Below are 20,434 nucleotides of genomic sequence, written 5' to 3' on the forward strand. Positions count from 1 at the left end.
GCCATGGGAGCTGCTGGCTCTTGTCCTGAGGAAGAGGCTGTGTCTGGGGCAGTGGGATGAGAGAGGTTTCCTGGCAGGATTTTGCTGTAGGATGGGTGAAGCTTGTCCCAAAAAGTGGGATCTGAATTTTCCCTCATTTTTCCCCTGGGTTGAAGCAGTCACTTGCCCCATTTTTTCCATCAGCCACGACTGGGATGAACTGGTTCACAAAATCCTGGAGGATTTACAGGGTGGGAAGCAGTTGAGGGCTGGAACTGTAATATTTTCCCAGGAGAAGGCACCAGTGCAGTGACAGAAAAGTTTTCTTAGAAACAGAGGTCAGAAAGGCCAGGCTGAAGCATTAACAGTTTTAATTTTCTCTGATTATATTTGCACTCTTGATTATGAAGTAAAAAATGAGTGAGCAGTGAGACCCAGCGAAGCCCAGAGAAACAGGACCAAATGTTTTTGTTTTGTTTACTTTTCTCAATGTGTCTGAAGTGCAGGAAACAGCAAAAACCTCCTGCTTTAAGAATGAAACTAAATTGTGTTTTGTTGCTCTGCAGTAGTAAGTGTCTGAAGAGCTAAAATCGGAGTTTGGTTGAATGACTGAGTGGAGTTTTCCTTTTCCTTCTATCCTAGTGCAGGGAAAAGAGGATAATCAGCTGAGTTTTGATCCCCTCTCTCGCCTCCAATGACATTCCTTGGAAATTCCTCTTGGTGTTGTCTTCTATTGTGAATATCATTGCAGAATATTTTATTAGTAGTACTGTATAAGCATCAAAAAGTAGGGTTTTTTGGGGGGAAAATCCCTTTTATTTTACTGGCAATACAGGGTCTGGTTCAGGGGGGCTGTAGGTGTGAGAAATTCAAGATTCCTAGGGAAGGTATTGATCACTTCCAGGTGTCTGAAAATAAGGATAATTTTCCTCTAGGAATATGCCATATTAATTATTTGTAGACTGCAATGTGAAAGATGATTCCTCTTTTATTTTTTTTTTTTATCTAGCTATTGCTAGGTGGCATTTGTTGTTTCAATTTATAGTTTTGTTTCTTATTTTGTTTAAAGGCTGATTTTTAGGAACAAAATGCAATCCTCATTGCCTGGCAGAAGTGGAATTGTTCAAACCTTTTTTTCTCTGACCTTGGCAAAACATTGTCCTTGCGTTTCATAATTCTGATAAAAGTTGCTATTTACACTCATGATTTTCAGAAAGGTTCCTCACATCCCCACTGCTCTGCGTGCTCTGATAGGAGCTGCATTTATCAATTCCCGTTGACTTTGTGATACTGTTTGTTTTTGTAGTGTAATTGAGCAAACTTTCCCTCTCCGGGCACTTCTCCTGCTCCAGCGGCGTTCCTTTGTCCCCTGCTGTGGCAGGGACATTTCACACCTCAAAGGAAGGGTTTGTCCTCCCTCAGGTGTCCCCAAACCCACCCCAGCACTCCCTGCTTGTCCTTGCAGACACCTCTTGAATTTTCCCATTCCCCAGAGTGTTTAAGGACATTTCAGGGCTCTGTTTCCAGAAAGTGCCTTCAGAATTCTATTTGGGAGCAACACCATGAATCCCTTCATCCACTGGACAGGAATTCATGGAATAAGTTCTGTCTGCTGGGTGTTGGTGTCTGAGCCCTTCCCTTGGGAAGGTTGGGAAAGCCCTGAGAAGTTCCAGGCAGCTCTGCCTGATAGATTGGGAAATGGGAATTTGGGATGTTCCAGGCATCTTTACCCCATGGCAAAATGGGAAATGGGAATTTGGGATGTTCTAAGGAGCTCTACATGATGGCAAATTGGGAAATGGGAACTTGGGATGTTCCAGGCAGCTCTGCCTGATGGCAAACTAGGAAATGGGAATTTGGGATGTTCTAGGCAGCCATATCCCATGGCAAATTGGGAAATAGGAACTTGAGATGTTCCAGGCAGCTCTACCTGATGGCAAATTAGGAAATGGGAACTTGGGATGTGTTTGCATCCTCTGCTCCTAAAATTGAGCAGGCAGGAAATGGGCAATGACTGAGAAAAAGGGAAAGGGGAGGAGTTTTTTTGTAACCCAGCAACTTGTTGGTTTTTGCTTCCATTTGCTTTCAGTGGTGATAAATTCAACAAATCTGAGATTTGTAGGATTACAAGGAATCTTCCTTCTGCAGTTTAACGTTGGTTATTTGGTCAGTATTCCTCTGGAATTTGTAATTTTGTCATGCAGTGACTTGTGGGTTGAATGCTGGTGTAAGACTTACACAAAACTCCTTTTTATGGCCAATTAGAATATATTCCATTTGAATTGCCTCTCATATTAGGAATTTACTTCAGGAATGATGCCTGTTCTTCACACCCAACCTCTTCCCTATTCACATTTCTCAATTAATTTCCTGTAATTTATAGTCTTGTTAATCCCACTTTTTGTGTACACCTCACTCCCCAAACTCTGAAAACCTGGCCTCTGTATTTGTTTGTTTGTTTTTAGGAGTCATCAGCTCCTTAACTTGAGCAGTGCTTCTGCCTTTGGCACAAGAAGTTCTTGCCCTTCATCGTAGGAAATTTGGTGTCAGGCTTTGACTAAACTGGGAGTTCACTGGAAGTGGAATTGGCTGCAAAGTGGTCATTCCCCAGCACCATCTCAGTTTTGTTACAAAAAGCTGATTTTGTTGTCATACAGGGTATGCTTGATAATTAATGTCTGTTTCTTCTGATTTCTGCATTAAAAAAAAAAATAAAAAGACATTTTGGGGTTTTAAAATGTGCTATTGAGAGCTTTGATGTGAGAGTGGAACTTTCTCTTCTGCCTAAGCATTAGCACTGCAGAAAAAGCTTTCTCTTTTCAAGCTCCAGTAGGGACAGATTAGTAAAAATGAAAATGAAACAGGGCAGTGAATTGTGCCTCAAACTCCTCAGGAAATTCAGTTTGTGTTTGGAGGCAGGGCCAGCCCTGTTTCCATCTGAACTCCTCACTCCAGACCTGCTGAAACTTCCAGCTTCACTCGTGAATAACCCGAAACATCCATGGGAATGCAGAATGTTGTGTTTTGTCTGCCATGCCTCGAAAAAAGCTGCGTAATTATCTTTATTATAGGTGTTTTTCCTTTCAGGCAGAGAGGAGGGCTGGGTGCTGATGGTTTGAACACGTGTCCTGCCTTATCTGCAGCACAGCCTCATAGCTGGCCTCCTGCTTTGCTTTGTGGGATAAGTTTTAAAAAATATTCTTTGAATTAAACCACACCTATCATTCAAGGGCTTCTTTGGACACGGGATGGCAGCGAGTGATTCACTCTCATCTCATAAAAATAAATAAGATGTGTCAATCCTGGCCCCCAGCCCCTCCCAGGGATGATTCAGTGCAGGACCTGTTGGGTGCTTTCCCTCATTCCCTGACACTGCTGTGCTGATGGTGTCATTTCACCTTTATTTTTTATTTTTTATTTTTTTTTGTGTGTGCCTTGAAAGACATCACCCCACCTAAAAGCCCTGTGATTATTGAGTGTGACCTGATTGCATTTCTCCTGCTCCCATTGCCCTCCTGCCCGCTGACACTGCCAGCACCCGGAATAAATCATGGCACTTTTGTGCTTTATGGCCTCTGGGACCCGAGGAAAATGAAAATAAAATAATTACATAATGATTTTGATCGCTTTGGAGAAGTAATGGTATTTATCACGGCGCTGTTAATTTTCCTAATTGAGAGAAGAATGGGAATCTCATCCTGGAGGGAGATTTAGCACCTGGATTTTAGGAGTTGTGATTTTAGCTCAGTTTGCCTCACAGGATAAACAGCACTGATAAATGCAGTTTGTTTTCATTTATATTTTAATTTATATTTTAAGAGAGGTTGTTTGCTGAAGCACAAAGACTTCTCTCAGCTGAAGTGTCAGAGCCAGGCTGCTCCTTTACATAGAAAAAAAAAAAATAAATGTTTTCATTTCCTACCTGGGTGGGGGGGAAGGTAAGAGCCTGTCCCATGGCAGACAACTGGGAAAAAATAGGAGCCAGCAGCTGAGGATGCAGCAGAGTTCTGGGCCAGGGAAGGAAACTAAAAACTAAACTAAAACTAAAACTGATGGATTTTGAATACACTTTAAGCTGTCACTGACTCACAGCAGTCCAACCTGCAAAATTTAAATTTTTAGCAGGGGATCTATTTTATTTTCTCTGCTTTTTTAGAAATACTTCAAAGTTCCAAGGGAAATTTACTTTACATGAGTAGCCTTAAATGCTGGGAGGAGAATTATACTGCATTTCCTTGAATTTAATAAATATTTTTAAAAATTAAATATTAAAAATATCTTTTAAATATTAAAAATATTAGGCTGATTCCAGCCTGGCAGGTCTGGAAACTGGAATCACTCAGAAAATGAAAGATTCTGTGGGCTCATGAAGAGAACAGAATGCCAGAGCACCCTGGGACTGCCCTCAGTAATTGCTAAGAGTTAGAATTTTTATACATGTGGATATAAAACTGCAGAGAAACTTTTGTTTTGGACAAAAACTCAGAGCTTAAGTGAAAAAAAACCAAAACTATCTTAAGGAAGAAAAAGAAGTCCCTGACCTCGAAATATTTTAAAGATTTTTTTTTTAATGCTATTAATTTTAATTATTTAAAATATTTAATTTTTTTCAAGGAGAATTTTGGGCTACAGGAGGTTGCTCAGCTTTGTACATGCTCAGTTCCATCCCCTTCCTAAGGAGCAGCTCTGGGAGAGCATCAATATTTTAATTTTCCCTGCAGGATCTGGGCTTTGTTCTGGTGTCAGGGGACCCTCAGGAGGAAGGGGAAGGGTCAGCTCCAGGTGCTGGCAATTGTTGGGCTCTTTCCTACGACTGGAATTAAAACCATACCAGGAGGAACAAGGGCTGGATTGAGAGGAAGAAGCTGATGGAATCACAGGACAAACCCCATTGTCTACAGCTCCACCTTTTGGGGGGGTTTAATTTAATAATTTCGACCCTGGATAAAAGTGAAGAATGCACCTTACGGCATCCAAGTGAAACAACTGAAATTTGTCCCGTTTTTTGACATTTCCCCAAATGCTTCAGTGCCAGGGTTAAGAGAGTAAAGCCATTTTAGGCCCAAGAATGCCAAGATAAGTTGCTCTATCTTAGGCATTGGCTAAAACATGGGTATATAAGGAATTAAAGGAAAGAAAGAAGAGACAGGGGAAGGGAATGACTAAGAATACCTCCTGATATTTCTCCTTTATTTCCATAAGGGGTAATAACTCATGAGCAATCCGGCAGAGGGCACTTTCTTTAAATAGAACATTCTGATTCACAAGCAGAAAAAGGAAATAAATATTTTCCTTTCGTCTTTGAGAGCCATCCCTGAATACCAGCTCCTGAAGCAATATTTGATCAGCCACACATTCAAAAAGGAGAAAGAAAAAGAAAAATCCCATGAACAGCTCAGTGGTGACCACAGTGGTTTGAAAAATAGCTTTTTTTTCATTGGCAAAAGCCCTGCAGAAGTGAGGACGCTGCTTCTTCTTCTGGAATTTTAACCTACAGAGAAACTCAACCTGGGTTTTGTCCTCTCCCAGCAAAGCCTGCCTGCTGGAGCCTGGAACACAGTGGGATTTTGTAAAGGAGATGATCAATAGTGGAAATCATAAATATAGATGGGCTCTGAAGGAAGCAGCGCCCTGGGGACTCTCCAGAGGCAGTTTGGGAAGGTGGGAGCAATGCAAAATAACTCATTTTGGGGTTTTCAGGCTGCTGGTACCAGGCACTCAGGAGGTTTTTGGGAATCAGCCTCACGCTCCTCACTGCTCAGAGATGCTCGTGTGGGACTGGGGCACTGAGGGCTCCAGGGTGAGGTCCAGGGATCTGGTCAGGGTCATCAAACCCTTCAGTAAACCCCATCTGAGCTCCTGGCCAACCCTAAAGCCTGAAAGTTCTAAATTAAATCCCTTAACCTCAATCTGTGCGATGCAAGAAGTACCAACAGCGAATTTTCCCAAGTAAAATGTTGTGTTAATTACTTTTAAAGAAGGGGAAAATCACATTCTCTGCATAATTTGGCACCGTCCTCTTCTTCTCATGGCAAATACAGAGCAGCACAACAGATCTGGAGCGCTGGTGAATATAGCAAAACTAACTTTGTTTGGGGTTTAGGGCTTCACACATTTTGGCACTTCAGATCACTTCTTTGGCTCTGGAAATGCCAGGGAATTTGGTTGCATTTAGGGATGGAAATGAAGCTTGGGTGTGTTGCTTTTTCTAGGAGAGGGGCATGGGTGGACTTGGTTCTTCACTTGCTAGCTCTTAATTTTTCCCTCTTTCCTCTTTCTGTGTGTTCATTATTCCTCTTTTTGTGTGCTAATCATTCCTCTTTCCATGTGTTCCATCTGAGTAAAATGGGGCAATCCCAGGACTGAGAGAGCTCAGCTTTGCAAACAAGGGCTGCTTGGTCAGGGAAGGTGTACAACTGAGTCATTTTTGGAAACAGGAATGGAATAATCACAGCTGCAGGAGGAGGGCCTGGGGTCAGACAAGGTGGGGAATTGACCTTTGGGGTGGGAGGAGCGTTTCCAGAGCATGGAGGTGTCTTTGGAAGAGTTATTCCCAGTCATGGGCTCTCTTTCTCAAGTTGTCACTGAGGCCCAGCTGCTTTGTGAGGCATCCCTGGAAAATCCTCACCTCGGCTGGGTCGTGCAGCTCTCCTGATTGCCTGGTCCCCTCTGTCCTCAAACCAAACAGAACAAAATCATGGAATCCTAGGAAGGGTTGGGAGGGACATTAAAGCTCATCTCATTCCACCCCTGCCATGGGCAGGGACACCTTCCACTGTCCCAGGCTGCTCCAAGCCCTGTCCAGCCTGGCTTTGGGCACTTCCAGGGATCCAGGGGCACCCACAGCTTCTCTGGGCACCTGTGCCAGGGCTCACCACCCTCACAGGGAGGAATATTTTTCCTAATTTCTAATGTAACCCTACTCTGTCAGTTTGAAGCCATTCCCCCCTGTCCTGGCACTCCAGACCTTTGTAAATAGTTTTTCTCCATTTTTTAGTTGGCTCCCTTCGAGGTGCTGGAAGGCCACAATCAGGTCACCTTCTGTCCTCCAGGCTGGACAATCCAGCAGAGCTGCTCCATTCCTCTGATCATCCTGGGATCCTCCTCTGGACTCTCTGCAGGAGCTCCAGGTCCGTCCTCTGCTGGATCCCAGGGCTGGGGCAGGGGGGTCTCAGCTCCAGGCCTGAGTGGAGCTGGAATCAGGTTCCAGGGAGGTGCCAGTGGGCTGTGACCCTCTGGGGTGTCTGCAGCGCTGGGGATGTGCAGGTTCCAGTGGGATGTGTCCATAAAGGAGGCATCTCTCAAGGGACTCTGTCAGCAGCACAGACCGGAGGCTGGCTTGTCACAACTCACCATCATTTACTCTTTTTACCCAGAAAGGCACAAAAAGTTATTAAAAAAGTAGAGTTGTCCACGGAGGAATGCTCTCACCCAGTGTCCTGCTCCTGCACTCTCCTTGCTGGCGTGTATTTTGGCTGGTTTTGGCCACGTGCTGCTGGGGAAATAAATCCCTGCATGTCCTGGAGGCGATGCCTGCACTCTGAGCGGTGCAGCCCTGACCTTTCAGAGCCTCCTCTGTGTCTGGGGTGTTTTATCACCTGCCTGGTCCAGGTTCATGCCCAGGTAGCACTGAGTCCTTTCCCTCAGCACACACAAGAGGTTTTTCCTGCCTTTGGCTCTGCTCAGGCAGCCGTGTGCTCCTTCCCTTTGGGACAGCGCCCTGCTTTAATCGCACATCTCATTGTGCCATCCCTGCTCCGTCCTGTTCAGAAATACCCACATCTCACCCTTGTCCCCCACCTCCCTTTTCCCATTTAGATCTCCCTGAAGCCCATTCTCCCTTATCAGCACAGTAATTTCGTGAGCAGAGCTTGGATTTCTGCCGTTTAGGCCCCAGCCATTGTCTGTCGCAGCTGCAGTCAAGATAAACCCTCACCCAGAACAAAGTTGGAATGACCTTTTACAAGCAGAATCTGCCTTGTTTCCCTCCAGACTAATTTATCAGCCTTCATTTCAGCCTAGTCTCTCAGCAGAGGCCTGAAAGAACATTACAGAGAGCATGAATGAACAGGGGGATTAAGATGCTTGGCTAGTCCCTCTTTTTCATCAGACACCTTCTGGATTTGCTGGGATGTAAGCTGTAAATGACCGTAAGTGCTGAACTGCCTTAAACTTGGAGCGAGGGGAAGGGAAGAGGAGGGGGGGGAGCCACCACAGCCAAATGTTTGGAAAAGAAGAGTGATGTGAGGGGCTGGATAAACCTCCTGTCTCGAGACTGAGAGCAGCAGGACTGAGCAGTGTCCCCAGTCCTTTGCAAGGGCTCTGTGTCTGTCCTCCAGCAGGGCAGGGAAGGGGACAGGCTCAGCTCCTCCAGAACTCTTAACAAGGCAAATTTGAATCCAATTTATTGATTCAAAGCAAGTTTGAAAAACTGGGCTACATCCAAAATGTTTTGGTGCAGCAGAGCAGCAGAACTTCTCTTGTGAGTGTGATTTTAATGCTGCAAGAGGGGAGATTTTTAGAGCTGAACTTGTCAAATGTCAAAGATCCCAACAGGAAAGCCATGGTTCTTCTGTAGCTGACAACAGCCACAGTCTAAAGGAATCGCTGTGAGGAGGAGAATAAATATTTGTCTCTTTAAGGAGGGGAGAATTGACAGCTGTAGCTGAGGTGAATTTCCTAGCAGCTTTAATGGGACTGGATAATTCCACCCCTAAACACCATAAAAAGTCAGATTCTGTTTTCCTGCTTACACCTTTTAGCTTCTTTAATCTTTTTTTATAATGAAGGAAAAGGTTATTTAACAACTTGGAAACTTTACTCTTAGATCCCTGCCTGCTCAGTGGAGTGGGGGGAATCCTTATCCATCAAACTTGGATCATGGTGTTTCATTCCTTGGAGTGAATAAAAAGTTTTTGCACGAGGAGAATTTGGTGCATCCCCAGGGATTTTGGTTCTTGCTGGGGCTGTGGGGCTGCCTGGTGTCCCCTGGCAGGGTGGGAACCCTGCTGGAACTGCTGGGCCCAGCCAGGGAGCAGAAACATCCCTATCTAAAACAAGCAGAGCTTGCACCTTTAGCATTTGACTTGGACTTTTTGGTATATCAGAATATTTTGGAATGTTTCCAAACATTCCAAATGTTTCCAAACATTTTTCTGGAATGCGAGGAAGGTGCTGCAGGTTGGGGGTGTGGCAGCAGTAAGTGAAAATGTGCTGTGGGACTGTCAGGTGATGCTGAACATCAACCACAGGGTGTTTAGAAATGGGTGCAGATAATCACTTTGGAATGATTTTAAGGTTTTTAGGTGTTTTAAGGAGTTCTACCTGTATAGTATAAAATCATGTACTTATATAATACAACAGTATACCAAATTTTTAGGTATTTTAAGGAGTTCTACCTGTACAGTATAAAATCATGTACCTATATGATAAAACAGTATACCTAATTTTTAGGTGTTTTAAGGTGTTCACCCCATTCACTGGACCAGCCTGGCATTTGGCCTATGGGACCATACATACCAATAAATCCTTCTGCAATAATTGGAATTTTCCTTTCTGAGCAATAACCCCCCCAGCAATGCAGTGCCTTGTGAACAAAACAGGAGTATCCAGATTTCTCTAAACCTCTGCAAGACTTGTGATTTAATTTCGATATTTGGCTGAAAGTTCAGGCTGTGATTCCTTTCTCTCTCCTCTGTCCTACCCCAGCTTGGTGCCTTTGCAGCCTTTAGCCAGTAATATGGAAGGTGTAGAATTTTCAGAGTTGATGCAATCTTTTTTTTTGTGGTTGTGTTTAATCCCCTTTTTAGCTTAACAATTCAAAATGCTGCACTGTTGGTAATTTTCACCAAGTTTACTCATGCTGAAACCAAAAGTGAGGGCAGCTCATCTCTTAAGCACCAACTGAACCGTTGTCCCAAACATTGATTTATGCACACTCCCATCCTCAGAAATTAAGAATCTTTTGCTATGCCTAAATAGTTTTATCATCTCCAAAATGAATTTCAGCAGCATGGCAGGGAGATGGAGATGGTGCCTTTCTGGAGAGCTGTGGAGGCAAAATGCAGATGCTTCGACCAAGAGAGATTATTTTTGGCTCTTGTTCAGTTTCCTGGGAAATGGACAGAAAGAAGCTTAATTTCTTCTAGTCCCCTGCAGCTGTGCTTGGGGTTTAATAAGCATAGAAGGTGATTTAAGGAAAAAATAAAAATGGCAGGAAGTTCAGCTCCTTGTTGAGGTCTCTGTGTTCTTTGGAGCAGAAATTGGGGTTTGCTGCTGAGTGGAGGAGATGGAAGCTCAGCATCAGGGATGGTGCCCAAAATGTTCTGTAGCCCTGCAAAACTCAGTGAATGGACAAAAATGATCACAGGTTAACTTCCATTCACATAAACATAAAGTTTTTAATTTAGAATATGCAGGGATGGAATAATCCAAGTTGTGTCCATGCAAGCTGAACTTCAAACTGGGATTGTTGTCTAAGAACAAACAGGATCCTTGTACAGGAGCATTTGAGGAAACTAATGGCAAAAGTGTTTAAATGAAATACAAGGAAATTCTGCTTTTTGTAGTGAAACACAGGAGAACACAGAGACACAGGAGATCAGGAGGTTCAGAGATGATGGGGATGGTGTGAGTAAAATAAATTCATATAATCATCCAAGCAGGGATGTTCTGTCTGATGTCTCTCACCTGATGGCTCTGGGCACTGGGGAGGTGTGAGATGAACACACTGGAACTGGGCCAGGCTCTCACAGCCTCCCCAAATCCCATCTCCAGCTTTTATTGTCACTGATGTTGTCCTAAAGTCGGGCAAAGATCAACCTGAAAAACATCTTTTGGGAGAGAGGGGCACTGAAGGCAAAAATCCCCTGAGCAGGGAGAAATGCAATGTTGTTGGGTGATAACAAATGACTCCAAGGGAGGAGCTGGGGGGTCAGGGGGAATAAAAACCAGGGAATAAAAACCAGGGAATCCCTGGAGCATGTCCCTGGGTAAGGGGGGATGCTGGGCAGGCCATGGATCAGCCCACAGGGATATGTGAGGCTCCCAGTGCATCCCCACCCCCTGCACTGGTGGCACTGGTGCAAATCCCATTTTCAACCCTTCAGTATTTTTGTGGATTTTAGATCCAGGCCAATGGTCTCAGTGTAAATTCTCATTTCGCCTGTGGTTTGTAGTTGCTGCTGGAAATTTCAGATTTAGGAATTTGAGCCAAAGTGACTCCTTTCCCTGTCTTTTCCTGTTTTCCAAAGTCACCTCATTTTGTAAAGGGGGTGCATGTGTGTGTGAAATAAATCAGTGTAAATTTACTGCTCACTATAAATTGTAATTGGCAAGAGTCAGGATATAGCAAATCCAGAATGGGAATGATAAAATACTGATACTGTATCCTTTAATTTATTACCTGTATTATCCACACTCTGTGTTTTCCACTCGTTCTCTCTCCTTCACGAGTTGTGTTTTCACTAGACTGGCATTTTCCTCCTCTGATGAATTAACTGTCAATTGAAGTTAGTGAGATAAATCAAAACAAATGGACACACTGCTCCATATTGACTTTCTCACTGCCTGACTCCCAGCCCCACTTTCTGAGCATGGGGCTGTTGTTATGCTCACTTGCTTCTAAGCAAACGTACAAGAAAAGGAGGAATTGGGGGAGTTTTGTGTTTAATAGCCAGTAATTACATTTTTCCCTGTCTTTGTTTTATCTGGGATCTTGTCAGTGATGAGATCCAAGCCATTTACCAAGGAAGAAGGCACTTGGCATGGTGGGAGAGAGGGAAATGTTAAATGGATTTCAGGAAGCAAACATGGAAGTTCAGGTCTTCTAAAATGTGGTCTTAATCTACATAAGGAAGGAGTTTTTGGGGTTTAGGTGAAGAGGGGGACGCTTTTTATCAGCAGGGGTGATGTGCAGGCCCTCACTGTTAGAGAGACAAGGCTCCAGTCTGAATCCAAAGCAGTTTATTGACATTTTCTGTGGGAATTCCAGGTGTAAAATATTGTTGGAAAGGGGACTCCAAGATGTTGAAGCCTTGGCTTTATCCCAAAATGGCAGAACAATTTCTGGCTGGTTTGTTCGATTTGTGCCAATGTGATCAAGCAACCAAATGGGCTCATCTCTGTTCCTGATCCAACAAAATGAAAGTTTTATATCAATAAATATGCATTTATAGATAAGGTAATTGGTGGAATAGGTGTGTAATGTGGATCAAGGCTTCTCTCTTGCAGACATGGCAGAACTCTCCCAGTGAGGAGCCCTGCAGGCCCACAGGCCTTCCCTCTGCAGCCACCAAAGTTAGAACTGTGTGACACAAAATTCAGCTGATTATTTTGAAAGGAGAACACAAATCTGTGCCCATGTCTCCAGCAGTGCCATCTGTGTGTGGATCAAACCCCAGGCACATCTCTGGCTGAGCTGGCTCCTCTGCCAGGGTTCAGTGCTCAGAACAAGCCTGTCACAGAGCAAGTGTGGAAAATCTTTTGTTATTTGTTTACTTCTACCTTAAACATCTGTTCCTTAACACTCAGCTTTGAAAAGCGCTGGAGATCAAGCAGGGTTTTCTTTCAAGGCTCTCACCCCCATCCTGGGTCGTGTCTTCCTGAGTAACCTTCAGCAAATAAATTTAACACCTTCTCACCTGGAAGGGATCTCCTGCACTTTAATTCAAGAAGTAAAAGGTTAAAAAAAAAACCAAAAAAAACTCTGTGCAGAGGAATGGATGGTGGAAAGGGGTAAAGCCTCTCAGCAGTAGGTTAATTGGAGAGTGGAATACCAGTGTAGATGGGAGCACATAGTTTCCTTGGACAATGTGCTAAAGAACTGGGAGCTGGGAAGGACCAGCTGGGATTGTTAGTGAATTAGCTGAAGTCAGAAACTGCTGAATGGAGCAAAGAAGTAAAGGGGAAATGAAGGTTAGGGTATAATTCAGTCTAAATTAGGTGGGCCATTCACAATGCATAAAAGGGCTCTGAGCTTCCTTTCTTGGGGAAAATGGGGAGGAAAGCTCACTTTTATTTGGATGCGTGTTGAGTGGTTGATTTTAAGAATGTGCATACCTAGAGCCTACTTTTTGGGAGTGCATTATCCCACATGAGTTTGGAGGAAGCATTGAAAATGCCATGAGCCTGAAAGACAACAGATTTAGCAAGAAAGCCTCGGACTGTTGTGCTGCAGGAGAATTTCATTTCATCTCTGATGGGCTGAAACAAATCCTCTTCATCCCTTCCACCTCTGCTTGTTACTCGCAGTGAGCACTGTACCTGATCACCTCCCAGGTGCTTGGAATCCACCCTGCCTCTGGCCCTTTCTCTGGAATTTGTCATTTATTACAGCACTCGTGTGCTTTTAATCATGGCTGAGTTTTGTTTCTAAGTGGTTCTCCCATGGAAAGGGATGTGCCAGGCAGCACATGGTCTTGGAGAATGTGTTTGTTCTACACAAACCTAGGAAAAAAGAGGGAATTGCATGAATTTAATACAAAAATAGTTGAATTTAAATGCCTCCGTAGAGCAGAAGGCCTTGAACCTTCCAGGGGTGTCTGGGCTGCATTGAACTCAATTTTGGAAGAGTTTTGCTGCTTCCCTTTGGGTGTTGTCTCTGTAAACCTTCAAATCCATTTGCCCCAAATTTGCTTAGCATCCCTCAGAGTGCGTCATCCATCTGATGACAAATAAAATCACAATTTCTTTTATTTTTTAGGCATTTCAGAACTTACAGCCTTTCTTTGGTCTGTGGGTTATCTGTGAGTGCAAAGTGATTTTAACTTGGCCTTAAGTGATGTGGTTGTGGCTGAGCAGAGCCTGCCAAAGGTCTGTGCCCTTCATCTCCACTGAGAGAAAATCCAAATTTTCTGGTTTAGAACCCTGGGGGGTGCTCTGTGTTTTCTAAACAAACTTTCAGAGCTGTTGTGCTGTATCACCAATAAGATAAAGTCCATCTGACTGTGATTTTCTCAGACATAAAATGCTTAATAAGGAATAGAGAGCACTGATTTTATCAGGGTATAATTCCGGAAGTGCAGGGGCTGGAGGTGGAACTTTTCCCCCTCGTGCTTTACCTTCCAGAGCCTGGACTCACTTCTGTGTTCACTCCAAAGGCTTATGTCAAGCCCAGTCAATTTAAATGAGATTCAGAACTGGAGCAGCAATAAGTGTTCAATCAAAGTATTTGATAAATCACTTAAACAATCTCACAGATTGCAAATTCTGTAAATGCAAGTTCTGCACTTATTCAAAACTAGTGAATGTGACAGGGCTAAGAGACAGCAAAGTCAAAACAGCAGGAAGAAAAACTCGGATTCTTTGATGAGATTAAAATACCAGCAATTGCAGTGGCAGGCAGGTAGGGCTGTGCTGCTCGTGGAGCCCCTGCTCCAGCTTTTCCAAGGAGAATATACAGATGGGATAAAGAAGAGAAGGCTGATTTGATGATTGCAGCATAATTTTGCCTTTACTTCAGGGTATGTGTGTTTTCCTTAACGTCTTGAATGGCCTAATTTAGCTGGTCAGGAAAGTTTTCTCTCTTATTAAACGGAATGACAAGTGACTGTAAAAGTAGGAGAAGGGAAATCTCAACAAAGCCCAGATTGCTCTGAATGCTCAACAATTTTTCTTCGGTTACTCAGACAGGGGCATGAGCTTCCTCAGGTGGAATTTATTCTGGTGAGTGTCTCCACAGAAAAGCTGAAAACAAAGTGTTGAAACAAGTTCTTGGAGTTTGCTTTTCCCTGGCTTGTTACCCACTGCAGCCACGAGGATTTAAATACCAAACAGGTATTTAATGATTATTTTTTGCTATGATTTTTATTGTGTCAAAAAAAGATGGAAGAAATTAAAGTGTTTGTTTTATTTTTTTTTCCCGAGTAGCTTCCAGAATAAAACCTTGTGTTTTGTTTATTGAACATTTTCCTGGTTATTAATGAAGGAATTTTAGGAGATTTTGCTGGGAGAGGAATAACTTATTGTCAGTACCAACGTGAAGCAGGATTTGAAATAAGTTTTCATGGACGAAAGAGGGAAAATGGGATTATTTTTGGCTGTAGCCAGTGTTGAAATTCAGCATTTTAGTTTTCAGAAACCATGGCTAGTGTTGTGTGAGCAGTTCAATGTTCCCTCATCATCTTTGTCCTCGTTCACAATATCAGCAGGGTTTTAATGAGGATCCAGGTGCCAAATTTTGTATATTGTACGTTTTGCTTACTCCCACCATTCCTGTATTCCCAATCCTCAGAAATCAGGGAGGGGTTGATCACTTTTAGCTGAAATTACAGTAGAAACCTGCAATTTAGGCTGATATCCTCTCAGGCATTTATTCCAAGGACAGGAGCAAGGGACTGATCCCTTTGTCTCCTTTTCTCCACCTGTTTTACTGCAAAATGGGAAATGGCTTTAATTGGGGCTGAAAACACGAATTCTGACAGCTCAAACATCTATTTTCAGGCAGCACAAGGCCTTGTTCAGGGAAGCTTTCAAAGACTTTGGGAATGCTGAAGGAAAATTATGTAGGAATCCCAGTGTATAGGAGTTTCATGGGTAACGTGTTGTCCAGCTGTGAACTTGGACAGATTTTCATTAGCCTGATTTAAATCCATAAATATCTGCAGAAATAGACACACAGACTCAAACTTCCAACCCAAAAATCCCTAAATGGTTCCTAGAGGCCTTTGCATCCCTTCTGTGTGATTTCCTGTTCTCAGGGAATGCTTCAGGCAGCTCTCTAAGTTAAGCAAGTTTTAAAAGCTACTCAAATACAAATTATTTTTTATAAACTAGGAAAGATCTGTGTTCCTTCAGTAGCTACTTAAAAAAAATTACTGAAGCTGCACTAAAATCCACTTTACACATGGATATAATTGTCAAAAAACTTTTCCTTTCACTTGAAACTAATCCTTTAACTTGAAACTAATTTTCTGCCCTCAAAAAAGGTAATTTTAAAGCTTTGCTAGCAGCCCTTCCTTCTCCCATAAAATATTTATGTTCAACACACTGAGCACATATTAATTAACGGGAACGAGCAATTATGAGGATTCATCGAAAACCCTACACGGCGCGTACGAGGCAGAGTTATTTTAAAAACTTGATTTTCTTGCTGGCAGTGCCTTTATTTTGTGCTGTGGCCATGGCTGTGCTGGGCTCTGGAGGGGCTGAGCTCTGGGGGTGTGTGTGAGCGTGTGTGTGCGTGCGGCTGTTGTTCCTTTCTTCTCCAAATGCTTCACCACAGTAGGCGAAATGGATGAAACACAGAAAAAGAGAGACAATAAATAGTTTCCTAACCTGGCTTGGATAATGGAGAAAGTTCGTTAGATTTATTAATCCTCATTTTCCTTTGGACTGTCAGGCTTGGAGTGACAGTAAAAAAGCTTGTGACGACTTTGGCTAATTTGCACTCCATTCACTTTCTCATGAAAACCCATCAGGATGACTGAAGAACTGCTCTGCAATTGACCTTATTCAATGGCAGAGTGATATACTGGGAAACAGGCCAGTTTTTACAATGCCCAAAAGAGCAAATTGGACGGAATCTTTGTTCCTCTCTTTTTTCCCCTTTCCTTTTTATGCCAGTCTTGCTCTAGTTAAGCTCTCTCATTTGTTCCAGCAGTAGCTCTAGGGCTCAGGTCACCCTCTGGGGCTGCCATTGCAGGTGATCACTGGGCCGCTTGTCTTGGATGCAAAGAGGAGGGAGAAAGGGGAAGGCTGGAAGAGTCTGCTCAGAGAAAAAGTCTGAGACCTCATTCTCAGCCAGATGTTGGGGGACAGGGCGTTGCTTTTGCCTCTGCACCCAGAAATCCCAAACAGGTTGCGTGAACCTAAGCCAGGAGAAGGGTTTTTATGGTGCTCTTTGGGTGAGGAATTAAAGCTGGTGGTGCTCAGGGCAGGGGGGAGACAGGGAGCAGATTCTGTGCTCATCAGTGAGACTTTTCTGTGATTCACACACAGCAGAGCCAGGATCTTTCACTCTGGGAAAATGAGACAGGGTTGGAGTGGCCAGAGGCTGGTGGGGAGAGATCTCACACAGCGGGTAGGGACAACTGTCCCCTCAAACCAACATTTAATGTTTTATGCAAAAGAGACCAGCCCTGAATGAGGGTCTGAGTGGGATTAGCACATGAACAGTCCACGGGCTGGCAGATATCGAATTTATCTGAGGCACTGCAGAGAGACAAAACAATTTGAATTTGAGTCTGAGAATGGGCTGGTCTGGGTGGATTCTCTCTCTCTCCTTCTGGCTGAAATCTCTGAAAGTGCAGCTTAGTTTCCAGGTTTCATCAAAAGTGGGGTTTGTAAAGATTTCTAGCAGGATTGTAGTTATATTTTAATAGCAATAATTCCAACCTGTACCCTAGGTCCTGTCTTTATTGGGGTCCCAAACTTGCTGCAATTCCCTGCCAGAGCAGCTGTGGTGGTTCCCCTGCTCCTGACACCTCACACAGAGCAGTGTGAAGCTTTCAGGTGGCTTTTGAGCCCTTTGGGGACCTGTCTGAGCCAGCAGCTTTGATCTTCCCTGCAGAGGGCAGGTCCTGCCAGCCACACCTAAGAATTCCTGCTTCAAGGCTAGTCAGGTGCACTTTGAAGGACCAGAAGCAGCAAACCAACAAACTGTGTCCCCCATGCTGGAAAGGAAAATGTGGCTCACCTCGTGTGCCCCAGAGCTTCACCCCTGCAGTTCCCAGCTCAGCAAACCAGCAGCAGGGAAGGCCCACAGGCAGTCCTGGAGCAGGTTGGGAAAGACCCAGAAGAGTTTGGAGAGACCTTAAAACTTGTCTCATTCCACCCCTGCCATGGGCAGGGACAGTTTCCACTATCCCAGGTTGCTCCAAACCCCATCTAACCTGGCTTTGGACACTTCCAGGGATGGGCCACCACTTCCCTGTTGCAGTGCCTCACCACCCTCACAGAGAAGATTTTCTTCCTCATCTGTAATCCAAACTCACTCTCTGTCAGTTTGAAGCCAACCTCCCTTGTCCTGTCACTACATGTTCTTGTAAATGTTTTTCTCCATTTTTTCTGGTTTACTCCAGGAACTGGATCCTAAAGGATGGCACTCACTTGTTATTGTTCTTCTTTCTGAGGTTTTCTATTTTACAGCAAACTTTTTTTTCAGTTTAACACAAATAAAGAGAAGCTGTTGGCTTTGTTAAACCCCAACCACCCAGCGAGGAACACGTTGCTCCTCTCCAACTTCACCAACTGATTAAGCTCATTTTGGGCCTCTACTTCTGAAGGGGCAAGGTGGGTTTTTTTTTTTAAAAAGTCACTTAAGAACCACACCAAACTTTGAACTTTCCTGGAACATCTCTGGTTGATCAGTGTGCAAACTCTTTTCTGACCAGCATCACTTCTTCTGACTTATTCACATGAGAAAATAGGAGCCATCCAACTGAAAGAACAGGATTTAGGAGACTTTTCTCTCTCCAAAGTGCTACCAATCCATCTTTCCTCTGCATCCACAAGGTCTGGATCTCAGGGTTGTTTCAGCACAGGGTTTTAAGCTCCTGCAGGAAGGTTGCAACCTCTGTGTGTTCATGATTTGGAGTTAAACCAACGGAGTGGAGACCCAGGAATGAGGCGAAGAAGAGAGGAAGGTGTTTCAAACAGCATTTTTGGGGCAAAATGAGAAAGGGTTAGGTTGGCACAGCGGGTCTTGCTGTGCAGGGTAACCCTGGGGAGGTGGAGATGCCCCCTGAAATGCCCCTGTCACTGTGAGGGGACCCTCTCCTGCCATGGAAGTGTCTCTCCCCCATTCCACATCCCTGGCCCTGGGTGGGTGACTTCTGCCACTGGCTGTGCAGTCACTGCCATCCTTCTGCTCCTCTCTGTCATCTCCTTGCCCTCCTCCTTCTGGTGCCCTCAGGTCCTCCAATTTCCCCTTCTCTCTCTATCAAATTCTGCCCATGTCCGCACCCTCATTAATCAATGTCAAGTCACAGAGTGTACAACAAGGGCTGTATTCTTCCACTGCCCCCTCAGCCCTCATACATCCCATTGTTCCAAAAAACTGATTCAGATGGCAAGAAAACAGCCGATGCAGCACATAAAAGAGATGAGACAGAAATGAAAAGAATCAAGGAGGGGAAAAAGAAAAAAAAAAAAAAAGAGGAGGCATTTTTTTCCCCTGAAACACTCGAATAAATACTCGGCAATGATAATTTAAATTATTCATACATTTATGAAAACATCCATTGAAAAGTGAAGTGTATGATGCTCTTTGTCTACTTTACTTGTCTCTTGTTTGTGATTAACCTTTACTGTAACTTGGGCTGGCAGTGCCACGATCACAAAGACCAGACTTTTCCTTCCATGGGAAAAAATGTTTCATCGGGTCCAAATGAAAAATTAAGTGGAGGTATTTAGTGCTGATGTGGCAATTTGGTGCAAAGCATTCAAGATGCAGAATTATCCATGTCTATAGCCCAAACACTGCCTAGTAAAAAAAAAAATACAAACGAGACAAAGCCAGCTTTTAGCAGCGCGTTCCCTCGCAGGGGAGTTTGACATAAATTCTACTTCCAGTCCCATGACGTCCCTCAGGAGCTGGAGAGCTCAACACCACGGAGAGTAGAGGGTTTGCTGCCACAAATAAGGAGAATCTGGGTGTGTAAGAACATGGACAAACACAGCCAGAAAAAACGGAAATGAAAAAAGCAGCTCAGTTATTTTAATTACGGCTCCCAAACTATGGAAGAGTTCCTAGACCAGCATTAATAATGTCATTGGGAAATGGGAGATATTTGGGACCTGGCAGCCTGTGAAAGTCCAGAGGAAATTTATTTTGCATCTAAGACAGATTTTTTTTTTTTTTTGCTCATATTTTGTGGTTATTGCTTTACTTAAAAAAAAAAAAAAACAACATTTTGTGGCAAGATCAGTAGTGGAATATTAAATGCCAATAGTGATAAGCAATCTGAAATCAGAGAAATAATACTTTGAGAGGTTTTGGAAACTCAGCTCTGTGAGGATTGTATTTTTTGGTGTATCCCTGCCATTCTTCCAGCGTTTTTTTTTTTTTGGGGGGGGGGGTTTGGGTGGTTTTGTTGTTGTTTTTTTTTTCTTTTTTTTTTTTTTTTTTTTTGCAGAGACCTAGAGAAGCAGTCAAAGCAAAGCTTCTCCTCTAACATTTGTGTCGTGCTTGCAATTCATCAAATTTCGATCCAGCTTCCAAACCGGAGCGGTCTGGAGAATGTCAGATAATTTATAGATAATCACCCAAACATTTTTATTCTCAAGTGAACATATTTAGCCCTGCAAATATGCATTTATGCCTTTCCATAACTGGTTGATTACGTGGGAGGGGGAGCCATTGTCTGGCAGTCAAAGCCAAGGGATTTTCGGCAAAGCTCTCCTTGCTCTTCTGTTGACTCTGCAGTTGACTCTGTGTGTGACCTTGGACGTGTCACTTATCCTCTGAATGCTTCACTTCCTTCTGTAAATGGCTATAACAGTTTTGAGCACATGC

The 20,434-nt window shown here is 43.7% G+C and overlaps 1 protein-coding gene across 1 annotated transcript in view; it reads left to right on the forward strand.

Moving 5' to 3' along the window:
* PRDM16 (PR/SET domain 16) overlaps positions 1-20,434 on the forward strand; it is a 298,172-nt gene that overhangs the window by 112,104 nt on the left and 165,634 nt on the right. The window lies entirely within an intron of this gene.

Source organism: Lonchura striata, chromosome 24 (assembly GCF_046129695.1).
Source record: "Lonchura striata isolate bLonStr1 chromosome 24, bLonStr1.mat, whole genome shotgun sequence".
Lineage (NCBI taxonomy): Eukaryota > Metazoa > Chordata > Aves > Passeriformes > Estrildidae > Lonchura > Lonchura striata.